Here is a 21,138-nt window from a genome sequence, read left to right on the forward strand (position 1 = left end):
AAACCAAAGGAGGAGGCTGCAATGCTTGGTAAGAAATGTACGCATTATCCTACCCATGTAATTGTAACCCCTCTTTACAATATGTTCACAAATAAAATAAAATAAAATTTAAAAAAAGAGAAAAAAATAAAATAAAATAAAAACCCTAAAAAAATCCTCCCCATGCCAAAGTAGTAATACTTTAGAAAATTATATCAATTCCTTGGACAAAATAGATTCTGGTGTTAATACTATGATATGTGGCTTCACTTTTTACTAAACCTTTGAAGAACAGATTATCCAATGTTAATTCAACTTCTGCAAAGAATACAAATGTCATGCATCATATTTACAAGTCGGGAATATTATTTAGCTCACTAACATTCTATCTGTGGGAAGTAAAGATTATTAAGACTTTGAAGCCTAGAAACAGATTAAAAACTCATGGATTGGAATATCCAGAATGAAGAGTGAATATCTACATAAAGCTGATCCTTCCTGGAAAGAGAAAGCTGCTCCCAATTGCTCTTATAATGGGCATAGGCAGAAATAACAGTTTCTGCGTTGATTTCCATAACATCAACATCATGAGTAAACCCCACTTGTGAGACACCACAGCAGCTGCAAACAGAATCACTACATGATTAAATCTATAATACTCCACAGCTGAGAACACTTGGAGTTGGTAGGGATCATCCCTTCTTCATTTTACACGTTTGAATGATGACAAGAACCTTGGCCATTGCCATTCTAATGCTGTATTTGGTTTTGATCTACTTTCCAGTATATCCTACTCTGAATGTGTGACTTCTCTCAGTTTGTTTCAATTATTTATTGTAGAATGGAGGAAATAAACCAATGTTGAGAATAGAATATTGAAGGAAAAACCAGTCCAAAATTCCACATATGAACTAATGTCATAATGTCCTGCTTCGGGGAGGGAACCGCAATGACATTTTTGATTCCTAGAGTTCCCTTACACACAAAGTATGATATCAGTTTATTCACTGATATTGTACTTACGGTCCCTTTGGTTACTTAAATACCATGAAATATCCTGTCAAACCATAGATACCTGTCTGTGATTTTTCTCCTCTGTCTGTTTCATTAAATGTGTTCATACTGGGGCTGAAGGATTTGCTTAGTGTTATAGTGCTTATCTGTTGGGTTCAATGCATTCCGAATACTGTAAAAAAATAATTTTATTTCCTAGTATACATTATATTATTAACAAGTTTATTTTCTATTATAAATTATATTATCGATAAATATATTTTCTACTATATATAATATTTTAAATTTTATCTTATAAATTATTTATATTATAAATAAGTCAATATATTAACTATAACATATAGTACATTATAATATATAACATATTATATATATGTATCTATTAACAATAACATATTATATTCAATTATAATTATAATCTATTTTATAACATTTTAATATATTATATTTTATAATATAACTATATGTTATATTATGTTTTCTTTGATCTTTGGTCTGTGGTGTTTGCACTTTAAGTCCTACACTCCTCCACTGGAAGGAGACAAACTAACAATTCCTGCTAACGTCTTCCTTAGCCTAGAGGGCAGATGCCACAGAACTTTCCAATAAGATTTGGACACCTGTCACTAATTCATATTTCAATGCCTGAAGGGATTGGTTGGTATGTCTTCTAGGACCTCTTGAGAAATAAGATAGATCTCATATCATAAGTCCATTCTAAAATTTTCATCCTAAGTTTTGGAATTCCTTCCTCTATATAATGTTAGAGAAATATATTAGCCCACTGAGTCCTGGTTTAACCAATTAATCATGACAGCCATCACATCAGGGCCATTTCTAGTAGTTCAAGCTACAAGTGTCTTGGGTAAGTATATGCAGAGTAAAATATTTGGCTATGAAATAATAATGTATTCCATTCTCCTTTGTTTAATAGCTTTTGAATCTATTGCTATCCAGTCTCCAGGTGTTTACTGATATAAGCTAGTGATCTTGCAAATATCTTAGCAGTTTAAGATGTTTCTTTCAGAGTCAGATTTAGTCTTTGCTTCCATTGGGAAATATGTTTTAGTTATGACTATAAAAGTGGTGATGGATTAGGAGGAAAATACTTATCCTCTTGAAAGACGACTACTAAACTATCTTGGTTAAGGTTATAATAAGGACCTGTTGCAACAATGAGAAGTACAAGTTGTCATGTCCAAAACGAGCTTTACAACGTTGGTGCGGGGGTGGGGGGGAAGGAGGGGGAAGGAGAAGGATTGGGATTGGGGGGGGAGGGGGGAGGCTGGGAAGGGATGTGAAGGGTAAACAAAGGTAGAGGTTGCAATGCTTGGTAAGAAATGTACGCATTATCCTGCCCATGTAATTGTAACTCCTCTGTACAGTATGTTCACAAATAAAATTAAATTTAAAAAAAAGATCTTCTAGCAATGGGAGATTAGTTTCCATAGTCAACATGGGAGGGGTTTCATTTATTTGACCAAGTAAGCTCATACATCTCAGATTCTTTCTCAGCCATCTTAAGATTTCCATTTCAAGTTTCAAGGTCATCTTTCCTGCCAATGCCTTTTAGGCCATAGCTCATCTTATCTTGTGATATAATGTGCAGCACAACTAAGTGTTTTAATCTGATTTTCATCTATATTTGCTTTGCTTTGAAGATAAGTTTATGAAAGATTACTGTAGGGCTACCATATAAGGCTACTTTCTCCATTCTACTCATGATACCTCATCTCAAGAAATTATGATCTCAATTCTTTCTCGGTAGTATCTGTATCTCATCTTTCAGTCATATTTATGACACCCCTGGTTTGAAGCTTCTACATCTTTGCAACCCACTTTCACGATCCAATATTGGCAAATCTTTTTCCTTGGCCTCTATGATTTTCAATAAAAGATAATTTGGTCAGTAAAAGAGAAATGATTGTTTTGTTTTTTTCAAGCAGTGATGATTTAATATAGATTGTTGATATGTTGTTATGGAGTTGAAAGAACAAAAAGGGAAGGACAATATCCAGAGATTAACATAGGATACAATTACTTTCTTCAAAAGATTAGGGCAACAAAGGAGAATACAGATTACAAGATGTCAGGAACATCCCTACGCTGGTACTAGCTGGAGTATGTGCTACATCCCAAGGACTAGACTAGCTAATCCACTATAGAGCACATGATGAGAACCAAAGCTAGAGATGCAAAGGGAGGTCTAGGAAGTTGGGCTCTGAGATTGCTGAGTGTGTGTGAGTTTTTGAAGGGGACTAAGGAAAAGATTTTGTTCCGTGGATACTAACAACACTGTTAAAAGAAAGACATCTTTAAGGTAAATATAAAAAGAACTTCTTAGTCTCTTGCTTTCCATTATCCACTAGTCCTCTGAGTGGCAGAATCTAACTAGAAGTCTGCTAGTAGGAGAGGTTGTCAAGTGTCAGGACAGTGGGCATGGATAACTTGGCCTTAGTGCTATTCTTCTTAGGTTTTCCAAGGATGGAAGAGATTCTGCTCTCCAAGAATTCGAGGATTAGAGTATCTGTTCCTCTTTATGCTAATTTTTATTCTTTTTTCCCCCACATTGCCACTCTGATTTGTCTCTTCCATTTTGACTATTGCTATCTCAGTGCAAACCTTTCCACTTAACACTTGCTTTGATTTGATCACTTAATGGAACTACATGACAGAGACCATGAATATTTTACTTCAAATGATTACATTCTTTCTAAAAGTTATGCTATGCTTTGTATTGTATATTAAAAAACTATCCGTGTATTCATTGTGTGTAGCAGTTAATGTAGAGTAAGAAATGTGACATGTAGGAATTTAAGAAAGCAAATAAGTATTTTGAGTAAAACAAAGAGCTGTTTCATGGTCAAGTCGGGAACCACCGATTTCTAGCTATAGATTCCCTAGGTCAATCAAACCTAATAAAGAATTACTTGACTGCTTTATAGTAACACTGCTATTCATTATTTACCTTATACTCCTTCATACCTGTCATAAATTCCTAAGCAATGCTGACAATGGGCTTTCTTTCTTCAGACATGACATTCTGCCACATCTCCATAGATCATACTGCTCCATTTTTTTGCCCCTCCTTTCCTTCTGAGAAAATGCTATTCATTGAGGGATGTACTATTCTACTGTTTTGACCTTTCTGAAGCCTAATCAAGTCATCCCTTATCTTTGCAGAGTGTCCAGCTGGGGAAGTTTGCATGGCACTTATCACAAAGTGTTTCTAAAACCATTAGATTAAAGGCAGGTATAATCTCCAATGGTATAGTTTTCGAAAAGTAAGCCCAACCTAAAAGAAATTTCTAATGTTTGATGATTTCTGTTTCTTCCATGAAATTTTCAGTTCTATTTTCAAGGAAATGAATAAATGCCCAGTGAATTACTATTTCTGGCATCCAATTCAACACTAGATCCATAGTGTGATTTAATCAATGTCTAATGCAATTTAATAATATATCAATGGAAGAATGCCAAAGTCACATTATAATGGTCTCAGATGGTATGCATGTTTCCTATTTTCCTACTCATTCTCATCTGACAAGTACCATTTTTTTAACCTTTTAAAATACCTGGAAACTATTCTTTGCAAAAGCTAATATTCCTTCCTGAGATTATTTAACTATTTCTTATGGGCAGTTGATAACCTGAAGAAGCATGTATCATTCTGATTCTTATGAATATATATGAGTTTTTTTCTTATTAGTGACTGTTCGACTCAATCCAATTCAATCTTACATTCATCACATCAATAGTTTACTTAGAAAATATTGCATGGCTTTCTGTTTTATCCTATTTTCAACTGGTTAGCATTACTATTCTAGATGTAGTTATAATTTAAATTTTTGAGAAAGAATTAGTGCTGACTCCATGCCCATGAGGATAGGTAACCAAAGTCTGAACTATAGTTTTCAAATGTTGAACTAATTTTGTGACAATGGGCAACATTTCCACTGCTTAAGGATCGGGAGGCAGGGCATCGACAAGCTCTATCTGCCCATTGCATTGTGGATTCCAATGCTCATCTTTGGAGTCATCAGGGGATATGGACAACTATGTAAACTTAGGTATGGACCATTGCATAAACTCTGCTTGGGTCAAGTCATTTTGCTATCTTTGATTTCTGAAGGTTTCTGTTGTTCAGAACAAAAGCCCCAAAGCAAAAAAGATACTTATAAAAGAGAGGTACATTCTAAACTTGAACACAGATTGGGGTTAGAGTGTTCGGATATGCTATGTTGGTGAACAAATGGACTTCCTGTGAGGGCAAAGGTCTGTTTGCTCTGCCATCTGACTACCTTGCACACTAATGGATATGAGGCTAATAGAGTCCAGTTGTATCTTTCCCGAATTCATTGCTTTTCTCTGCAGCTTGACACTATATCAGTGTAAGGCAAGCCGTGGCAAGCCCATCTTGTAAAAGGTTACCCAGGATGGGAAGGAATAGCCAAAGTCTCAGTCCCAACTTTAGCCATTAGCAGTAGGAAGACAACATTCTCATTTTAGCCTTGATCACTGGAAAGCTACCCACTGGCTTTTGAAATAGTTCTGCCCTGTCAATTAAACAAATTGTTTTGCAGCTCTACTAGGTGTTTAAAAGATGTGAGGAGAGAATTTTCAAACCTTTAGTGCTACTTCAGGGGAAGGTTTCATGCATTCCTCAGCAATATTGAAAAGTTTGCAAAAGAATGTTTTTTTTTCTTCTAACAGCAGTGCTCATGTACCTAAGCAACCCATGGATTATAGGAAATAATGGGCTGCAGATGTTTCATTAAAACTGACACTGTTTGCAAGGTATTTAATGAAAAACTTTGGATTTAAAGGATCTTTGCCTTGGTCTCCCAGGATACTTGGGTAGCCTGAGATATGTTAATGTACAGAAATACTTTGGGAACTTTTTTCTTTAATGTTCAAATAACTTTGGGCCCTTGAATCTACACTTTAACTTTTCCTTCATCTGTTTTCTCTTAACTGCTTTCATTGATATAAGAGATATCAGTATATGAAATGAGTTGTCTTGTATACTTATGGTCATCCTAATGGAGCCTGTAGATGGCCCCTTATGTCTTTAGCTACCTTTGTCATGCAAATTCCTCACCCATCTGGTACTGTTTTAATTAAAGGTGCTTACTCTTACCCCTTTCCTTTATTTACACTTTCCACTAGAAGCTACTCTTTATGGTTTACTTATTTTCTCTTCTGGTTAAGAGTTTATCTGAAGATGGGTTTGCACTCCTAAGAATTAATTGTTAAAAACATTCAGTTTGTGTGCTTTATATTGGACAGAATTAAGTAAAATGTTACTTTCCTTACTATTTGAGTCATTATTTCAGTGAAAATTACCTCAGGAAAGGCATTGAATATTTTGATGGAGTTTACCACCTTAGAGACATTCTTTATGACAGTTCTTCAATTCTCTACGCTTTTGTTCTCTGGATAACATTTACAAATGCTCCCTTGAATAGGCATGTTCTCTCCACTACAGGTAGATTTCTTACAGCATTTATGAGTTGATGGTGTTGTTGTCACTTGTAGTGAGTCATTATAATTGCAGAAAATCTAGAGACATGGCTTGTTGGTTTTGTACTGTGTCAACATGCCTAATATAAACCCATATTTCCTCAAAATCTCTTCTCTGTACGATTCAAGTAAGTTTAAAGTGAGCTACAAGAAAATTTTATGGAAGATTTGGTCTATGAATGTGAAATAGTACTCATTATAGTTGAAAATATGGTTGGCAAACGGATCCAGCCCACTGCCTGTTGTAAATAAAGCTGTTTTGCCACACAACCACACTTGTTGACACACTATTTCCTGTTTTCATGACACTGTGTGAGAGTTAGACAAAGCTTAAGCTGTTTTCTTCCATTGCGTTTCATCTTAAAAAGTTTGCTGGCTGTTGTGCTCTATATTGCGAAGGCTCACTCCCTGTACTGCCATGATTCATGTACTGCATCGCCTCCTTAGGCTTTTGTGAGTTCTGAGGCAGGCAAATAGGCAATATTAAAGCAGTCTGCACCAGCTTTATCTGCAGGCCATTTCTATCCGTGGAGTTAGGAATGGGGAGGGACAGAGGTAATTTATGGTCCATATTTCTAGGTTCCAATTTGTCTCCCTGGATTCTAGTTGCCTGAAGTTTTCCCTACTGGGTGTCCATTGTTCTTTCTGCCTCTCACCCTTGTTCTGCTGCAACTTTCAACCCAGCCTTAAATGCCAGGGCTGCAACTACCTTCCTTAGAATTTATTTCCAGCTTTTCCTTGTAGTTAACTATTAGTCATTTTCCTATGATAATACAATCATACTTTCCTTAGCTACTATTTCCCCAGAACCAACAAAGTAAAGGCTAATCCCTATAAATTTAAAATTTCATATCATTTCATATGCTTTTTTAAAAGTTGACCTGTGAATGTGGAAGTAATTGGTACTGAGAGTGGAGGGCTGCCATAACCTGAAAGATATGGCTTAAGATGTGGGATTAAGTATTATGCAGAGCCCTCATGATATCATCAGACCCCAAGGACCTCAGACTTTAATATCTGGTAACATTTGGACATTAAGTTTCATCAACTGAATTTAGGAGTGATACACAATGTAAACCATAGGAAGAAAGGCCTTAGATTTATAATATAGTAACATATTCCTAGCACTATAGTTCAGATAATAGCTATCACAGTTGTACCAGGCACAAAGTCTGACTATGGAATTGCAATCATGATAAAATGATTATATTTTATACCACTTAATTTGTGGAGACTTTTAATGTAGCAATGCAGTTCAGAAAGACCAATAAGGATACAAAGAATAAAATCTCATTATCTAGTAAACATTTTGATTTTTTTAGTTATTTTACTATGTATCACATATGCTAAATAAAAGGTATCTTTCTATATAGATAGGAAGAAGGAAGATGTGTTTTTCTTTACATAGTATTGTCAACATCTCACATGCTATTAAAAATCATTTGGTGAATGCCAGACACCAGAGTCTTTTGCCTGTAACCCTAGCTACTTGGGAGGCTGAGATCTGATGATCAGTGCTTGAAGCCAGCCTAGGCAGGAACATTTGTGAGACTCTTCAGTTGACCATCAAGAAAGCCAGAAATGAACTTGTGGCTCAAGAGCACTAGCCTTGAGAAAAAAATGTTCACAGACAGTGCCCAGGTCCTGAGTTCAACCCAGGGCAAACGTTCACAAGCACACACATATTACTTAGTAAAAATGTTAATAGAATGTATTTAATGATTTTTTACCACTTCACTCAATGAAAAGATATAAAGATCATATGATGTGAAATTTTTCAATTGTTCTCTCCAATGTTATAAATATCTTCACACTAACTTTACAAAAATGCCTTTTCTGACCTACCTTATCAATACAAAACTGCCTTCATTTGGAAGATATATTAGCTCAAATCTTTGTAATCCTGTTGAATTCTCGTTACTCTTTTCAACTTTGAAAAAAATCTCTCTGCTTTCCTCTGTACATGACTTATGTTTCAAATTTCACCTTGTAGACCATTGAGAAAGCAACAAAAAAATCTCCCTCATCTGTACTACCACAGAGTCCTGCCATCAAACCACATTCACTTTTTCCTCTGGGTGTGTTTCACTACAGTTTGGGCTTTGAATTCCAAATCTCTCTCTCTCTCTTTTTAAAATTTCCTTTTAAATTTGAATTTATCTACTCCATGAAATGGATGTCTTAAAGAATTTTCTCTTCCAAACATCATATATTATCTATTTATATGAGTGTTCAGTGCCTGAGTCCTGTCTCTGAGCTTTTCTGCTCAAGGCTAGTGCTTTAGCACTTGAGTCACACCTCTACTTCTAGCTTTTTGGTTGTTAATTGGATATAAGAATCTCATGGACTTTCCTGCTGGGGCTAACTTTGAACCATGATTCTTAGCCTCCTGAGCAACTAGAATTAAGGGTGTGAGCCACTGATGCTCAGCTGTGAAATCTGTTTTTATCATGATACTCCAAAGAGCTTTGGAATGTACACTGAACTGAACTATCTTGCCTGGTTCTGATCCTTCATATACTATACAATACCAGATTCTTCCCAGGTAAGATGGAAAACTAGCCAGTCACTTTTGGATTTGGATGAGCCAATAGACTAGAACTACTTCTTTGGGAAAGTCTGCAAGTGCAACAATATAGTTGGATTACCAAAAATAACTGGTGTTATGGGTATACCAGAATATTAGAAATGATCTCAGAGTAGGATCTCTGAGTGGTTTGTAAAACCTACAGTCATTTTGAATTAATTAATAAATTATTTTAACTTTGGTATAATTGTGGGCTGGGGTGTGGCTAACATGGTAGAGTGCTTGTTTAGCAAGCAAGTACAAGGTCTTGAGCTCAAGTGTCTATTGGAACCTGTCCAATGGCTACCATAGCACATCACAGGCACTCAAAAGAGTGACACAGGTACTGATTATAACAATTCCATCTATGCAATTGGTATCATTTCATATCACATAGTCTGATAACCATGTTCCATAGCTACCTTTGGTTCTTCTAGAAGTTTTCTTCTCTGCTCCACATTCCTCACAATTCCTACTTACTTTTTTATTGCCAGTCCTGGGGCTTGAACTCAGGGCCTAGGCACTGTCCCTGAGCTCTTCAGCTTAAGGCTAGTGCTCTACGACTTGAGCCACAGCACCACTTCCGGCTTTTTCTGTTTATGTGGTGCTAAGTAATTGAACCCAGGGCCTCATGCATGAGCAGCAAGCACTCTACCACTGAGCCACCTTCCCAGCCCCTCCCATTTACTTTTAAAGCAGAGTTCTATCAATAAAATTTGTGGTCTCTCCCTCCCTCCAAAGAAGCAATTACTTCCTCCCTTATGTTCCTTTGTGCTTCTGTGGATTTCTATTTTGGATCTTATTTATCACTTTTTGCATGGTTCATCTCTTAAAGAACTCTGACATCTAGAATTGGCTCAATGAATTCTGGTAAAGGGATAAAAATGGATCACTTTCTTTCTCTTTAAATTTTTTATGCTTTTATAATATTTATTACTTCTATCATTTTTTATCTTTGACTTTCAACTATTTTTTCTCCTTTCACATACTAGCCTATTAAAATCTCTGTTGAAAAACTTATACTAATGAAGCTTTCTTTGATGTCATAATTAAAGGTTACTTGATTGAAAAGACCAATTTATTAGACATGCAGATTATTTATGACAACAGCCAATAGTATGGATGTTTACAAATTTTTATTCACAATTCTAAAACCTAAAACATTCTAAAAATTTAAAAAATTCATTGTAACTATTCTGTTAACATATGGTAATGAATCCTGATTTGATATGCATGAAAACAAGACTATAGTCTATTGATCTCAGCTAAAATAACTACTCAAATAGTATTTGAGCTTATATGCTACATTACTTTTCTAAAATCAGAAAGCTTTTAAATCCTGAAGCATGTCAAGGTTCATCATTTAAAATTGGTCCATGGACCAACACTCATTGTGACTATTTATGCAAAGACAATGCATAATTTGTAGGGTTTATTTATTGGCAGTAATGTGACAACAGTTTACCAAAGATAGTTTAATCTTTTTAAAAAAATAAATTCAACTTTTAAACTTTGGTATTGTATCAATTGATGTTTATATTCTCTAAAATTCATTGCTTTAGAAATCCAGTGAGTCATACAATGGTATTTGAAAGTAGAACTTTGGTTGTTAAGTAGGTCATGAGTGTACATCCTTCAAGAATGGATTTTGTGACACATGTGTTTCTAACCTAGAAGAGGACTCTCATTAGAATCTGGCCATACTGGTGCCTGCCTTTTGTCCTTACAGCCTTGAGTTTCTGTTCTGGTTTAGAGTGTACAAAAATCAAGATTTTTTTGCTCAAATAATGATATGATTCTAAGCTTTACTTTGACTCTATTTGAGAAAGAGAGCACACTTTCACAGAGCCACACACTAGCACACAGCCAGAAATGACAGAAGAGCTCTGAAATTTCCTATACTTACTCTGTTTTATCTAGAGTTGCAGGATTCTCTGTCTTCTTGATAGACATACTTCTCCTAGCAGAATAAACTCATCTTGGAATGATATGGCAGATGGCTGACAATTCAGTCACACAGAAGTTCACACTCCAAAAGCAATCATGGAAAGTTAAAGCATGATTCATGCTCAAAAGATTGTGACTCTTCCCTGAACTTGTGACTGTATTTCCAGTAAATAACCCTGCAAATCTTTAGTAACCATGGTTCCATTGACTGTAGGAAAGTTTAACAATAAAAATGAATGGAGTCCCCAGTGGCCATTGGCCCAGCCACAAAAACACTGTGAGTGTGAATGTATTCACTTCCTGGAACAAATCAGCAATGTTCTTCTATTTTCCTCTGCAGTTTCAAATTTATTGTGTTGAATCACTCTATCGCATGGGTCAAAAATACAGTCTTATGAACCACTGGTGAGCCAGCATGTTGGAGGTCTCAGAGATGACTATTTCTAAAAAGTGTCTGAAGTATGTGATTGGAGAGCACAGTTCAGTGAATCTATCACATTTCAGTGACTGTGTCAGTTATTAGCAGTTGTTTCCCAGCAGCAGATTGGACTAGCCAAACCCAGCTCTGGGACATTGGGGCTGGGACTCTGTAAATTAGTTGACTCCCTGTTGGTCTTGGCTTTGAGGAGTCACAGAAAAGAGACCAGACTGTTAGAATAGGAAAAGGTGACTGGATCTTTTCTATTGTTTGTATTTATGATTTTATTTCTTTCTCCTGTTCTTGTTGCCTTGGAAATATTTCCATTCCCCAATAGAAAAAGATTCTTTTCACATAACACAAGCATTTCATTTTATTGTTTTCCTGATACTCCCAAACAATTCTCATTGAACCTTTTCAAACATATCAGCACAGCTGACAGGTGCCCCCTTCTTACACTAAGGGTTCTAGAGGGTCCCTCCTCTAATTATTGGTAATCACTACCAGCTGGCCAGAGACCCTTGCCATGGGACTCTTATTCCCCATTCTCCGCATCCTTCCTCCTCTAGACTTTTAACTTTTAGTAGTTGTAGCTTTGTCCTTTCTCAAACCCTTGTGGTAGGAGCTGCTTGTAATTATAGTATGCTTTATACCTTAGCATCTCTTCTTGAATACAATGTCTTATATAAAATACAGCTAAAATATAGTTAAAAGCTACCTAAAGATAATAAAAATATTCAAACAATAAATTAATTAACAGGAGTGAATTCTATCTTCTGACTTGTCAATGACCCAAACAGTCACATAGTCACAGAGTTGAATGCAAATTAGCCCAAGTCGAAGACTGGAATCTAGCTTGCAAATACTCATCAGTAGGTAAAAGCTCAAATAGAATGCAACATCTTGATGACTTTCACCATAGCAACATGGGCTGAGTCTGATGTGAAGGTTCAGAGTATTAATTTCTGGGCCAAAGTTCTTATAAACTTCACATAGTAAGTTTTCTCACTCATTTTTATCTATAGTAGATGCCTAATGTAGCAATTAAACTAATTTTCTGATATTTAGAGTAAAATTCTCAAATTGATTCCTGAAAAAATTTTACAGTTTATCAGCTAAGGAATGATAATATAGTTAAGAAAATGTTTTTACTAAACTTCTAGATGAGTCCTATGTGACCTTGAGCTCGAGACAGGTAAATTTCCAAACAAAATTTGCTTGTTTGTTGTGTTGTAATACTGTTTCAAATTCATACTGCACACTATACTTTGCTTCATTATAAATAACTGGAAGCTTTTTCATTAGCATTTTTAGTTTTTCTGGAGTACACCTCAAGTTCTACTGATTCTCTCTCTTATGTTTCATTTTGATTATGATTATGATTAATGATTGGTGGTGGGGCTTGAACTCGGCTGGGTCCTGTTCCTGAACCTCTTTGTGCTTAAGGCTAGTGCTCTACCACTTGAGCTACAACATTAATTCTGGTAGTAATTAATTAGAGATAAGAGTTTCACAGGGCCAGGCACTGGTGGCTCACACCTGTAATCCTAGCTACTCAGGAGGCTGAGATCTGATGATCATGGTTCAAAGCATGGGCAGAAAGTCTGTGAGACTCTTATCTCCAATTAACTACCAGAAAACTGAAAGTGACACTGTAGCTCAAGTGGTAGAGTACTTGCCTTGCCTTGAGTGGAAGAGCTGAGGGTTAGCACCCAAGCCCAGAGTTCAAGCCCTACCACTGACCAAAAAAAAAGGAGTTTCACAGGAATTTTTCTTCATGGGCTAGCTTTGAACCATGATCCTCAGATCTCATCCTTCAGAATAGCTAGGATTACAAGTGTGAGCAACTGGTGCCTGGCATGTTTCATTATTGTTTAACTTAGAAAATTTAGGAGTATAAATAATGGCAGAAATATCATAGAAATCAGCTCATATATATATATATATATATATATATATATATATATATTTGCTTTTCTGGAAAGCTGTCTTTTAAGCTTTAGAATTCAACATTTTTTTGGGTAAGCTATTATGAAATGCCCTGAAATGAGAAATAAATCAAAGCAAATGTCTTGGATTATCCTTGCTGGTATCATGTTGTATATATGAACACTGCTTTCCAGTGGATACATACATGTAAGCCAGACCTTGTGTAGATTGTTTACCAGTTTACAGGGCCACTACAAAGAAGAAAATAGAGAAGAGACTGTTTGCTTTTGTTCAAATTCACAACAGCTGTTGTATTCTTCTTGCTAGGCTCCAGGTTTAATAAGACTCAGTAAATCTCTAATAAAACAGCCCCAAGACACTGCATTGTTTTTATGTTGGTGTTGGGCTCAAGTAAAAAGTCTCTGTCTCTGTCTCTCTCTCTGTGTCTCTTTCTGTCTCTGTTTCTCTCTTTTCAGTAATCTTTTGAACTGATTTCAGAATAGATTATACCAAATACAAACCCCAAGTCACTATCCTAGAAAAGCTAGGGAAGAAAAGTTAAAGAACGACAACAACAACAACAACAACAAAATACCTCATATCCCTGGCAGTGAAGTCAACTAACACTAAGTGTCCCTAAAACATAATGCAGACAACTAGCATTTCTAAGTCAGGTGTGGGTAATATTGGCTATCTTGGCTATTCCCAGAGCCTTAAGTGTTCTTTTCAAATCATTGCTTCAAATTTCTCTCTATTATTACCTTATAAATAATTTTGAGGAAAATAGCATCAAAAACTTATGTCATTTCCCTGGTCTTCAAAACACAACCAAGTCTGCGATTACCCACTGAGTGCAGCCAGCCGACAGGAACTCACTACTGATGCAAGTAATATATTTTCAATTTTTAATGAAGTGCTACTTGTTCACAACATTATCTCTTTTACATTCTAGGCTGTGTGCCAGTGATAAACTGTGGAGTTCAACATCTTATCTATTTTTAAGTGACCAGTCTTTAGAGGTAAGTTTCCTGTTTTCCTCCATGAATTGACCCAGTGTTGGCTGTGAACATGATGCGATTCTTGTTTTTTGAGGAGAGCAGGGAAAGAAGAGACAAGTATACATCTGCTTCCTCTGTTGTACAAAACTTTAAGTAATATGCACAACTAAGTCTTCCAATCAACTAGAGGCTCTTGGGATTTCTGGCTAAGCTGATGAACAATTACATATGTTTTCACATGAGCAAGTCTGGCTGTTACGGAAGGAAGGGAAAGAAAATCATTCTGCTTCAGATTATTGGAAAGGAAATACAAATAGCATTATACTACATCCACATAGGAGGGAGTACATAATCCATAAAGGCAAAATGTAAACATCTTCTGGGAAGACACAAAAGGATGGAGGCTATGGATAGACAAAGCAATGTAACTAAGGGCAAGGAAGACAAACTCTCAGGTGATGGATCTGTTCTATAGACATAGGAACTAATAAGGAAGGTTCACAGGGATCTATAAATGCCATGAGTTGTTAAAGATCTTTGTGGATGCATTTCACACAGAGACAGTCTAAGGATGCTGAAACTATCTTGTGAAAAGTTCTGTCTGAACTGGGGCATCAGTGGCTCACACTTATAATTCTAGCTACTCAGGCTGAGGCCTAGAAAACTGGATGTTTGAAGCCACCCTGGGTCAAAAAGTCTATGACACTCCATCACTAATTAGCCAGCAAAAAACTAGACTGGAGGTGTGATTCAAGTGGTAGAGTACCACCAGCTGAGCAATTAAGCGAAGAAAATGTGAGACTCTAATGCTAAGACTATTACTAGCAGGAATTCTGTGATATTTCTTGAACAGATATCTGAGATTCACTGGAAGATCTGGTGATATATACAAATGGCTGAAAAACTAGCTGGCTCGAGTGTTTCCCATGATCTCATGATAACTTTCTTAATTAATTCTGTGGCAAATTTGAAACCTTAATAAAAAAGTTAAGATGAGAAAGAACCAAGCTATGCCTTTTATTTATCTCTCCTTTCCAGCTAAATTTGGGGGGGGGAATGTAAAGAACACAAATCATCAACATTTTATATTTTGGAACTTTTCATGTGTGGAAAGAAAGTTTTATTAATGTTCTTTCTCTTCATTGTTATGGTACAGATGATATACAGAGGAGTTACAGCGACATGAATCAGTAATGAGTAATGAGTACTATTCTTTTTGTACCATGTCTTCCCTTCAGTTGCTCGCTCTCAGTCTTTCACCCCTGTCCCCTCCCACAAGATGTCCAGTTCATTTTCTATATAGTGTTTCATGAATATCACTGTTGTAGTTGTTTATCCTTGTTTCACCTTTATATGCCATCCCTTACCCTCCCCCAAACAAACTAACAAACAAAACAAAAAGAAAACAGTAACAATGGCAACTAAAATTGTCTCTCTTTCCTTCTCTTGGAGTTCATTTCATACAATATTATTTGATAGGATCATTGGCATATAGCTATTGAGCCTTTCTCCACCACTCCTACGCATATCCTCCTTTGTCTCTGTATGTTAATGACTAGGGTCCTGTGTAATTTATCATATCCCAGTGTGTGCATATATATGCACATCTACATATATGTAAATATATACAAATACATCATATATACATGCATATACATATATACATATACATATATCTACATACACACATACATATATATTCACACACATGTATATCCTAAACAATGAAATTAAAAAGAAAGATTTTGTTTGGACAGAGAACATTGTTCTTATATAAATAACTTCAATATAGAATTTGCGAGGAAGGCATTAATGAAGAGAAATAATTAGGGAAAGCTATAAAAGCTCTATGAGTTTGAAAATGACTAGAGAAAAAGTATAATAAAAGAACAGAGCAATGTATCACCAAAGAATAAGTGAAAGAATTTAAGGAGAACATTAATATCTTCAGACAGGTGCAGTGTCAATGTACAATATAAGTTATAAAGTTCACCTTAAGTTTAATATGCTAAAAATTCTCATAAAATAGGTATCAACTAAATCATAATTTTGGGACAGATGACTGTAGATTGTCAGTGTAAATATTGTATTTAAAAGTAGAGCCAACATCAGAGAGTAGAATATGTTAACACATGTACTCACACATACACATAAAAACACACCTGTTTTTCTGGAAAAAGGTGAAGATAGGAGCCTGATGTAGACATTTCTGAAAAAAACTAAAAGTGGAGAAAATAATGAGACTTTTAAGAGTCAATGATTTATGGTAGAAGCATATGTGATTCTGTTTCACTTAGTTCACTTTAATGAAAGTGAACCAAGCTCTGTGGAGTGTAGGGCATGTGGCAGCAAAGATGGCACTGGGAGGGAGATGAGTGGGCGGAGCCCGAGTTGTTTATGTTAAAATCTGACTGGGTACCACAACAAGGCCAAGTGAGGTCAGTGTGTGAACAACTTGAGGACAGCAGGGAAAGTATAGAAAGCTTAGGTGCATGATAGGGTGATCTCTACAGTGATTGGTTGGTTCCTTTTCCTCCCCTTCCATGCCACATAGTTTTTTGCCTTAAAAAGTGCTTGCTGTGTGGTAATAAACAGTTCCTGCTTGACTTGACTCCCCACTGCATCTGATAGTCTCTGGGGCTAAGGAAGGCTGGGGAATGGGCAAGTGGTGCAATTAACCTTTCCTCGGACCCCCTCTGTCTTCCACGGGATGGAAGACCCGACAGTGGAGGAGGGTAGGTGGGTGAATGTGAGGAGGATGGCTATGATCAGAGTGGTATGATTATGTGTATTAAAACTAAACACTGAAGCTTTATGAAATTATGTTTAAGAAGGGGAAAGTGCAAACGATCACAAACAAGGCTATACTAAAGCTACCAGTACAACTATGTTTATTGAAACATTATTTATCATAGCTAAGATATGGAACCAACCCAGATGCCCCTCAGTAGATGAATGGATCAAGAAAATGTGGTATGTATGTGTCTATATACATACATACATATATATATACACTCACACACACACACACACACACACACACACACACACACAGTGGAATTCTATGCCTCTATCAGAAAGAATGACATTGTCCCATTTGTTAGGAAATAGAAAGACTTTGAAAAAATTATATTAAGTGAAGTAAGCCAGGCCCAAAGAAACATAAGTTCCATGGTTTCCCTTACTTGCAATAACTAGTATAAGTCTAGGACAAGCAGAAAAGGTCAAAAGCTGTGTACATATGACCATATGCAATGATGTTAAGTGAAATGAACCCAAGATAGGGACACAACTTGTTTTCCTTTCTTGCTATTGTTTTTAATGTATCTAAAATGTACTATGTGATTTCTTTGTTTCTCTTTATGTTCTTCCCCCACAGTATAACCCCTGTTTTCACTGTATTTGATGTAAGTGCCCTGCACATTGTATATACATTTTTTTTTTAATTTGGGGAGGGGAAGGGAAAAAAATAAAATGCTGAAACAGGGATACAGGCTGACCCATTGTAACAAGGAGATGTGCAAGACACTTTGTAGAAAACAAACTTTATTACTTGAGGGGGGGAGGGGAGAGGTGGAAGGGATGGTAGGGGAAAAACAAAGGAGGAGGTAACAATGCTCTATAGAAAATTTACTCATTACCTTACGCATGTAACTGTAACCCCTCTGTACACTATTTTTACAATTAAAAAAACTTTAAAAAAAAGAAGGGGAGAGTGGTGTGAGGAGAATGAAGAAAGGAGGGGTTCATCAGGATACATTGTGTATACATAAAGAAATGTCACAATATAACTAATGTAGGCTTTTAAAATTATTAAAGAATTTAACACTCCAACATTACATAAACTTTCATTATGCTACAAGCTAAATGTGAGATAAATTTTTGTTTACTTCAGTGGATTGAGGAAACAATTGATACTCTGGGTCATTCATTGGTCACTGAAAACAAAATCTCCAGAGTTGGGCTGAGGTGTAGCTCAGAGGTAGAGTATTTGCCTAGCACACAAGGGGCCCACCTTGAGGTGACCCAGTCATGTTTAAAATCACCATCATAGATTCATCCCTGACAAATGTGAAGTAACAGATTGATAAGATTGTGCTGATAGATTATTAAAGGATATGAAGTTATTACTCCAAATATGTGACATAATTCTAGGATAAATAGCATTAGATATTAGAAATGCAGATTTCAAAAATTTCAACACAAGGCTGAACACTTTCAACAACTGTGTCATTGATACAGTCCTGGTACACAGTTTGACACGCAACTCCACACACAAAAAATATTTAATATTTTAAAATTTTACGAGCATCACAACAAAACAGATTTTTATCATTATTTCCTGAAGGAAGAATGAAATTTCAGAGAACAAATCACCTGCTGCAGCTTGTGTAGCCACCGACATCTGATCTGCATCATGGCTTTAACTCCAAAGCCCAGACTTTGGCAGCATGGTCCTGAGACATAAGAATGTGAATGTCTCTCTGTCCTCTTAAAATGCCCCACACATGCTAAGAAATCCTCCTTATGGCACAGGATAACTGTAATGAGTTCCTGTTTGAAAAGTGCACATGCAAATGAGAGAATGTGAGCATTCCAAAGAGTAGAATAATTCCCAATATGTCTAGAAAGCTAAACAGAGAGATTTCCCCACACTTTAATAACCATATTTTATTTTACTATTTTTATTTGGATGTGTTTATATTATATGATATTATGATTGCTTTTATTTTTGTGACGGTATTGGGACTTTAACTCAGGGCCTAAGAATTGTCCTTTACCTTTGTTTAACTCAAGGTTGGCTATTTGCCACGTGACCCACAGCTTCACGTCTGACATTTTGCAATGACTAACTAAAAATCTCACAGACTTTCCTGCCTTATTTGGCTTTGAACCAAGATCTCAGATTGTAGTGTCCTGAATAGCTAGGATTATAGTCATGAGACACTGGTGCCCAGCTTTAATGGCCATATTTTATTCTAGATGAAAGACAGAGACACACAGACAGGGAGAGATCTGTTTAGGAAAAACTATGCTCAAATGACAAGGCAGCAAACACCTCTCAACTGACTTGTGTATATTTCCAAGTATAAACATAATACTTTTCCAGTAATTCAAAAAAAGTTGAAGAATAGTTTTTTTTAAAGCTTTGCATTTCATGACTCCTTCTACTAGTAAATCTTTAGTAGCATATGCAATCTCTTCTGGTACTTGAGTTTTTTCCCAGTCTCTGCTTCTCTCCAAAATTCTCAGTCAGATTTAGTTATAAACTGGCATTTTCTATTTAATTACTTAATGAAAATCACTGAGTACCCACAAAGCAATCCATAATTGGCCTAATTAGAACCAAAACAAGCATGATTAAAACTAAGTTTCTTCCTCTGTGCATATGTAAGCTTTTATATATGAAAAAATACTTGTATTTAGTCACCATACACACTAGATACAAATCGCAATTTTATCCTTTTTAATATATTGCCAGTGCATTCTTTGTACTAATTGCCTTGCTATTGTTTTATTCTGCCATACTCTTCCACATATCCAGCAACTATAGCTATTGTGCTTGAATAATAGAATTAGGGAGTAGCTAGCATTAATATTACTATTTTAGATGGAGATCAATTATGTCCTTATGTAATTAATTCCTTCTACCATTGAGAACTGTTTTCTGTTTCAAAATGTGTGGAAATGAAATTGGAGCTGTGGCTCAAATGGTAGAACGCTGATCTTAAGTGAAAAAGCCAAGTGACAGGGTAAGGTCCTGAGTTCAAGCCCCAGTACCAGCACACTTAAATGCCTAGAAATGATAGGGAAATTGTGAGATGAGCCCAAGATGAAGCCAAACTTAATTCCTCAGTTTTAAGAGTGTTAGAACTGCTGGGCATTGGTGGCTCACACCTATAATGCTAGCTACTCTGGAGGCTGAGATCTGAGGGTGAGGGTTCAAAGCCAGCCTGGCCAGGAAAGTCCATGAGACCCTTATCTACAATTAACAACCAGAGAAACAGAAGTGGTGCTATGGATCCAAGTGGTAGAGGGCTAGCCTTGAGCGAAAAGAGTTAGGGACAACTACCAGGCTTAGAGTTCAAGCTCCAAGACTGACAAAAATGTGTCAAAACTCTATTCTTCTCAAGAGCCAAGTGCAACAATATCTATGTGTTCTTTTGTAACTCTGTGGACTTCTTACAGCCATGTTTTGCTCACTTTACCATATGACAAAGACTCTTTAGGTGCAACTCACGTTCTCTTCTGTGCAACCTTCCTCTCCCTGATGTCTGGATTTGGTTATGGAATTCAGAATCTACCAGGATTGAGTCATGGGAAATGCTTGTTAAATTTTCATGAATTTTGTGAGCTGGTTTATATCATATAAGAGATTGAAAGGGGACATAGTTTGAGTAATTATACCACAAAAAGCCATAAACATTATAGATCAGAGCATCTCCAGTGCCAAGAGCTGAAAACTGTAAACAACTATACAAATACATCTGAAAATGTCTCAAGAAAAAGAAAGAAAGAAACCCCACAACTTTCCCCCAACCCTGCAATTCTTCCTCCACTTCACTTATTCTCACTTTTAAAACTCCTTTCTCAAATTTGGGCCAGAGGAAAAATGCTTCTAAGTTGCTTTTACAAAATTATTATTGTACTATTTAATTTCCTTTCTACCAATTGTTACATGTAGACTTTTATGAATGACCTTTGTGTTAGAGCTACAGAGAAGTTGGTTAAGAAACCACTGATGTCTACTTGACTACAATTTC

The sequence above is a fragment of the Dipodomys ordii genome, unplaced genomic scaffold, assembly GCF_000151885.1.
Source record: "Dipodomys ordii isolate 6190 unplaced genomic scaffold, Dord_2.0 Scaffold84, whole genome shotgun sequence".
Taxonomy (NCBI): domain Eukaryota; kingdom Metazoa; phylum Chordata; class Mammalia; order Rodentia; family Heteromyidae; genus Dipodomys; species Dipodomys ordii.